We start from the raw sequence: 8,241 nt of genomic DNA on the forward strand, positions 1-8,241 counted from the left end.
GGCTTTAACACAGTGTATCAAGTTTGTGGTTTGTGCTGTATGTTGGGCTAAACCAAACAAGTTATGCCCGATAAAGCAACAAAAAACTTCAAACATCCATCCTTTGCCTACTACGAGTGAATCCTGGGTGTTTAAATAATTGAAAACAATCTGGTACCCAGGCTTTTTTTGGGCTGGCTTGCTCTGACTATGTGTGAAGACTTTCCTCCATTGCAGGGAGCCCTGACCATCTAAGTGCTATATTGCAGGGCATATATGCATAGATCCCATTATTTTGGGAACTACAGGCAGAGCTACAATGCTACAGTTGGCCAAGATTTCTCCATAAGGCCCTGGAAAGGTACATGAGCCTACACAGAGATGACTACCCTGCTCTCCACCCTATGGCTGAGTGAATAAAGGCACCACTTTTCCCTCTATAGTCATACAACTAATTACAAAACAATAATATTTTTTCAGAAAATTGTCTCCATTACAGCAATGTTGGAAGTGGTAAGGTTAGAGTGAGTCAGTTGTGAACATTAAAAATTCTGTTTTAATATCTTTTAGTAATAAATGTTCACAAGCAAGCACAAAGTAAGTTTGTTCTCTATATTTTAAATTCATTTTTGCTCTTTAGTTCATAAGACTGATGTCTCACTATATGATTTTAAGTGGTTTTACAAAATTGATTCAGAAGAAATGATTCTGTGGAGTTTGCATACCCCTGATATATATCTTTGAAATTATTTGTTCTTGTGCATGGTTTTAGTTACGGAATAAAGATTGCTTAAACTTTTATTGAGACAATTCAAGTAATTTCCTTATAACTAAATGAAAAGCACATCATTAAAAGAAGATTTAAAGGCAGAAAAAAGCCTTTCATGACAGCACAACTCTTGAATAATTACTTCAGCTCTGGCAGTGAATTCTTAGTTATTTAATGAAATCTTAGTATGCAGTACTTTATCCCATATGTGTCAGGAGTTTTCAGTGAGAGAAAATGAATTTTGGTCCTAATGTGTACTCTGGGAGTGAGAGGCACATGGCAAATATTGTAGCAGGACATTTTAAACCTTATTTGCTCAGGTATCTTGGAGGCATACCACTGTGACTCAGCTGCATGTCTTCACCCACCTGTGTTCACCCAAGCCCTTCTCTGCCCACTCCGGGCGATGCTCAGGCCAGCGCTGTGGCAGCTGCTGCTCTGCGGTACCCCACGCTGCTGGCCACACCTGAACCCCAGCGCACAGGGTCTGCAGTAACGCGTCCACACTGAGGCTGCAATTCCTCCCACCTAACCTCAGCTTTCTATATTTCTTAGAAATATAGATACTAGTCTATTCCTCTTCCAGCTAATGGAAGGAGACAGGAACAGCTGGCCAAGTTTTCTCTGGGTGGACCTCTCTTCTCTCCAAAGGTGTCTGTCCTGCACCTACAGGGACATCAGCTGGCTAACTCTAACTGCATGTGGCATTGCCAGGTCTCAAGAGTTTGCAGAGACAGAGCTTGACCTTAATGTGCACCAAAACTATTTTAGCATTAACAGAACCTTTTTTGGCAAGCATGTTGCTCTACATAAGGAAAGACCTGCACGTGGTCCTCCCAGCACCTGGCTCTAATACTTCAAATCTTGCAGATTATAAGATGCAAGAGCAATACAAACAAAAAGTTTCTTCAGTGATGAAGAAACATCATTAGAAGCTAGTGAAATACTTTTCTAGACCATTTAAAACCATTTTGCCAATAGGTCAAGTGCAGACTAAGTTAAGTCAAAAGGACTATGAATACTGATATTTGAAAATTAATAATATAAATAAAACAACACTAACATTACCTGAGCAAAATTAAAGGTGGAACCAAGAAAAGTAAAAGCAGATTATGTATATTTTTCAAAGATAATTGCTGGAAGTATGTTTATGTCTGTAAGTACAAAGAGGAAATTGAAAATAATATTATTTATATTTCAACACATTTAAAGTAATATTACGTAAGAAATTCCAGTAAGTCCAATTAAAAGCCATATAGCATAAAAAACCAGTGGTCTCATTATGTGAAGTGTTTCCTAATAAATAAGTGAACCACTGAGTAAATTCTTCTAATTCATAACCTGCACAGAAGAAGATAAGGGTAATCAGTGGGACAAAAAACATCTGTCAGTATTCAATACGAAGTTCTTGTTTGGTGACAAATTAAACTTTCTGAAACTTTTTTCCCCTGTCACTACTCTTTGATTTTTTTATGTTAAAGGTATATTTGAATAGAAGGGCATTTGGAAATACAAAATAATCTGAAATTTGATTAAATATATTTATTAGGATGTGATTTTGAAGACCTTGCAGTTTAGTGAATGAATTTTAAGCTCTTTTTGGAGAAAAAAAGTTACTTGCTTTCTTTCTAGCACTACCAGGTACTTTTTTACAAATACACTTTCTGTACCTTATTTTTCATGATGGAGATGTTTTGACTGATGTCACAGTTTTAAAAGTCAGTGAAAAATCTGTTTCACTGAAGTGGAAGCCCTGATCAGGCATTGTTTTTTCTTCTTAAAACTGAAAAAAGTACAAAAGCATGTCTCTTAGAACATTTAGATCAACTTTTTTTTCTGCTCATGAACAAAGAATTCAGGAGTGGAAGAAAAACACAAAGGCTTTCTCTGTGACAGGAGACAAAGGCAGGGAAAAAGCCCCAAAACAAAACAAAACAAAACAATAAAAACCCCCACAGTTTCTCCTTAAAAACCTTAGAAGACCAACTCTCCCTCTCACTTTGTGTTTTGTGGATGGAGAGGTTTGAGCTGATTGGTGACAGAGTTGGCTTAGCATAAGGACCATTTATTGAAGTGAGCAAAAGTAGCTTTTCAGGTCAAATACTTCCATATCTTTTTCCTTTTCCAGTGGTTCCTCAGTACTGTTTTCTGAAACAACATGACTATGTTGATTACTGCTGCAATAAAATGTTCAACTGACAAAGATTTCAGAGTGCATATTATCAATTTGTATGAGTCAGACCTTTGCTGGCAAAATCTCAATGGAATTACAAAATACAGTTTTCCAGCTCAGCAAACTCATACCAGACATGTACAACTCTAAGCAGAATGTCAGTTCCATGCATCACAGGAAAGGTTTTCAGCATGTTGCAAAACTCATCCCTAGTCGTTTCTGTTCCAGTAATTCAGCATGTTTATTGTAGAAAGTTTTTGCTAGCTGATAAAAAATTCCTTTTTTACATTGTGTTCATCTCAGAAGATGCAAAACAAACAATCTGAATGTGAACGTGTATAGACACACACAAACACACACAGCCACACATGTGCTCTAACACATACACACAACATCAGTCAGACTCCTAATATCTACACCCAAAATGTAAAAGAGGGACTGTTTCACACAAGAGCATACAAATGCTCATACTGAACTGAAAAGGTGGGGGTATTTTTCTTAAACTGTTCCTCTTACTGTGACCACTGATATAACTGACAGAGCTCTCCTATGTATCATCAATTAATTTTTTAATTGCTGTAGGTGAAAGCTAGATTTAAACAGAAGTTTTGGAAGGATGAAGTTCCATGTAACACTTCAGTAAACAGCAAGCTTCATCAGTTTAGGTCTCATTTACTTGTGAGTAAAGTATCAAAGAATGTGCAGATTTTATTTGATCTGTTTACAAAAACTTACAGATCAATGGCAAAAATCAAGGTATAATAGTATTACTAATGGATAAAAAAAAATAGAATTAGTGAAGAAATTTGAATTAAAATGTCCAAAACTTCCAAAATTTTTAGGAGAGTGAATTTCTCCTAAAAGCCTTTTTTTCTCAATTTAACGTAGCAGTGCTCAATAGAACTGAAAAGCTATTAAGCTAAGTGAATAAACTATCAGAAGCTATCCAATTTTTGATTAGTCAGCATCTTCACAATCAGTTGTAACAACAGCCCTGGTGTCAGATTGGGAAAACTCATGGCTCTAGATAGGATCTTAGAAAAGAAATTTCAATGCCAAAATAACAAATGGTTTCCATATAGCTTTAAATTTTCATTTTGCTTTCTTAAATTATATAAGGAGATGAAATTTTATTCTCTCATATACGAGGAGGAGCTAGGCAAATTTAGCAACAATATTCTGGATAGATGGTTACACATAACATACTGAATATTGCAAAAGGATGTGACATGCTGCACATTGCAAATTACATAAATTATTAAATGTTTTAATGTTAAAGGCCCTTAAGCAATTTATGCAATTTACAGGTTAGTCCACAAGTCAGTGTCTCAAGATTAATATTATACTGCTATGGGTTGTTGAACAATGCCAGTGGTCAGTTCCCTTCTTTTTCCACTGCCTTTTTTTTGTGGTCTGCATTAGCGATATTACTTAACACTTTATTGAACCTCCATTTGCCTGTTTTCTCACCTTTACAGAATAATATGAATACTATTATCTTTAAAATGTAGTGTCATTATGAATACTTGCTTAAGCACACAAAAATTGCGTGGGTTCAGAGGGCCGTAAATAAGGAGTCAAGCCAATCTCTGGTGCTACTGTAAAAGCCTTCTTATTTTTCTGCTTAGGTTTGTACCTACATGGGAGTCCTGTGATGGCATTATTCAAAAGAATACTGGGATCACATTCATAATTTCTGCTGATTTTGTAACAGTATACACTCCACTTTATCATCTTAGAAAACTAAAAAAGGAAAAGAGAATTGTGGGTTTTGTTCATCCCTCTTCAGCATACAAAATGTTGCTCCAATCTATCTGAAGTTCTACTTGATAGTTTTAGCATTGAGTGATTATTGAAATACACACAGAAGAGAAAGGAGAACCCTATTAACTCAATTAAAATGGAAACACAAATCTCAAGCACAAAAAAAATCGCACTAATTGTTAATTACTGCTTTAACATCATCCTATTGTATAAGGTAGCTGTGAAAGTAAATTACCTCCTTGTTGGAGGAAATACCAAGCCAAATGCTATTACTGTACACTCTGATTTTAAAAGAAGATGCACAATGTCAAAAGGTTTTATTCCCAAAATGTATCTGACATTTTATTTTTCATTATGCCTCTTTGTATGTTACGAGATTTATTTTGATGAAATGAATGAAAAAAGAGGACAGTAGAAATAAAAATTGAAGTCAAGGCAAAAATAAACTATCTATAGTCAGCATGTCTGTGCAAAAATACCAAATATCCCTGGCAGTGAGACAATTAGCTGCTTTGTGTGAAAGAGGATATCTAAGAGGCACTACCTCACCACAAAATGTATGGGCTTTCATTGGTGGTATCCAGTCTTCTCAGGTCCATGGAGCACAAAGTCCCCCTGGAGAGAAGCTCCAGTTCCAGCTGCAGACCCACATCTCTGTGTCCCCTGACCTGGTCACTCTTGTCCCATGAAATTTTCAAGGTTAGCATGAAGTAACTTGTTCTGCTTCTTTAGAGGGGTAGGACAGGAACAGCATGTCCTACCTGGGGCTGGTGCAAGCAGTGTTTGTTTCCCTTTTTTTGTATCATGATTTCCTTTCATCACCCACTGATTCAAAGAATGTAATTAGACTAATACTCAATAAGAAATCACTTCATATACATCCACGAGCAGTATTATTGTAGTGCAAATTCCTGCCAGTGAATGGAGGATGAATAAACAGAGACATTTTTCTCGTGTGCATTTGTCTAATTAATAATAACAATGAGCAACATCAGTTCTCTTCTTAGGCAGGTTGGGGAACACAAGCAACTGCGGCTGCTCATTATCTCATTTATACAAGTAGTCTTTGCTCAATAGGCCCATATTCTTGTATCCTCACTGCACAGACAAGACAAGATTGATGGAGATAAAAAAAACCCCAAAGACAAACCCAGAGGGACTGCAGATATTTATTTAATCACAGGACCACTTACCTGATTTTCATAAGGTATTTGCTCACTTGAATTCAAACCCGTTCATAATAAGGAATAAGCAATTCACTGAAATTTGAGAATTAGACATCAAAACAAGTTGTATCTGCTGAAGTAAACTGAAAAGAAAATTTCACAGTCTCTGGAACAGTCAGAGGTAGAAATCCTTCCTCTTTGTTACCCTCCCCAGATTCTTACACCTTGTCTCCAGGAATACATCACATGAGAAAGAAACTTGTCAATTACCAAAACCTTTAACTCTAAGACTAGGATTAGACAGGAAATAGAAATATGTTTCAAAATGAATGCAGTAAAGAACAACAGCAGTAATAAAAGCAGCCTTATGCTTCATTTTAATATTTCCTCATTTTAGTTATTGGTTTGCAATATCAGCATCCCATTACAGTCTAAGCTACAAAGACTTCAGGATAATAGTTCTTCCTTGAGGCACCAGTGTTTGCAGGGAAAAGGACAATTTAATATTCTTAAACCAGTGGAACTGTGTGGGCAGTGAGGAAAAGGGGCTTATCTGTAGATTTACTGTGAAACAATTACGCTCCTGCAAGCTCTAAATCCCTCTCCTACTCACAATTAAAGGCATAGATAACTTCCTAATGTACAGCAGCTGACAGATCAGATGATGGAAAGCCAATATCTATCACTCCCTGTTTACTTCTTACTTTGTATGGGGAAAATCAGCCATATGCAGAATCCATTTGGGATAAAAAAGACCTTGGATAGCAGTGCATAGTATGAAACTGTTTCATCCATCAACTCTCTCCAGAAAGACAGGACTGGATGTTTCATTTGCAGGGAAGAGGAGGAGATACCAAAGGAGGAAGCAATCAGTTCAATAACAAAGGCAAAACTCTCAAGCAGAATTTCAAGCTCCTAAAAGACTTCCCGAAAGGCTCTTGCACAGCTCCTTATTGGTTCTTTTGTTTGCTCTCAGAAAGGCAATTTCCAGAAAACTTGATTTCAATTTGAAAGCTTTCATTCATAAAGAATGCAGTGCCAAAGAAAATGGTGTGGGATATTAAATGGTACAGTGAATCAAATCTTGAGGACTTTCTTCAGAGTTTGTGTTCTACAGCCTATAAAAAACTCTAACCAGACCTGGCAGAATCTTTAGCACTTCAGGAACCCCAGAATTCAGCCTGCTGGGTTTACCTGTGAAGCTCTTACCTCCAACTTTTAAACAGTTTGTACATCTAAATTCAGTTTATGTCACTAGTAAAATTAATCCAATCCACCAACAAAGGTTACTTTTAATGCACATTAGTGTTCTCTTATGTCAGAGAAAGCTATGAAAGTGATCCTGCTGAATCCAAAGCATCCTATGGCTCTCCTAAAGCTCTTTGGAGACAGAGAGACTTGCCCATTGCAGCAGGAGGGATTTACTGCCGCCAGACTCAACATCTATGATACTTGGATTGTCAGCTTAAGTACTTTAAAACTTTCTTCTGTGTCCTTATTTTTCCTATTAATCTCTTATCTTACGCAATGTAAAAAGAACACTGACAAAATAAGTTGTGCAAGTAGGAATCCAAATGAGTAGTTTGGCTTGCCTCCAAAATATCAGTAAAAACATCCCCATTTTCATATTACTTTTCAAATTTCTGTGTTCCTTCTCCCCTTCTCTTAATTTCACAGGAGATTCCTGGCTGATCTTTACTTATCATAAACATTTTGCAAGGAATTTTTTTAAGGGGGATTTAATTGAGATGGCTAGTAATAGCTCACTTTTATTAATGCAAGCACAGCATCACCAACCGGGCAAGGGAGAGGATTGTCCCACTCTGCTCTGCACTGGGGTGGCCTCACCTCCAGTCCTTTGTGAAGTTTTGGGCACCACGAAGTGAGAAAGACATGAAACTATTAGAAAGTGTCCAAAGGAGGAGGGCCATGAGGATGGTGAAGGGCCTTGAGGGGAAGATGAATGAGGAACAACTGAGGGCACTTGGTCTGTTCAGCCTGGAGAAGACTGAAGGGAGACCTCAGTTACAACTTCCTCATGAGGGGAAGAGGAGGGACAGACACTGATCTCTCCTCTGTGGTGACCAGTGATAGGACCTGAGGGAATGGTCCGAAGCTGTGTCAGGGGAGGTTTAGGCTGGATTTTAGTAAAAGGTTCTTCACCCAGAGGGTGGCTGAGCACTGGAAAAAGCTTTCCAGGGCAGTGGTCACAGCACCAGCCTGACAAAGTTCAAGTGTTTGGACAATACTCTCAGTCAGATGGTGTGACTCTTGGGGATGGTGCTGTGCAGGGCCAGGAGTTGAACTTTGATGATTCTTGTGGCTCCCTTCCAACTCAGCATATTCTGTGATTGTATTAGTAACTGAGGAGACCTACACCTTGTCCTCCA

Source organism: Corvus moneduloides, chromosome 3 (genome assembly GCF_009650955.1).
Source record: "Corvus moneduloides isolate bCorMon1 chromosome 3, bCorMon1.pri, whole genome shotgun sequence".
Lineage (NCBI taxonomy): Eukaryota > Metazoa > Chordata > Aves > Passeriformes > Corvidae > Corvus > Corvus moneduloides.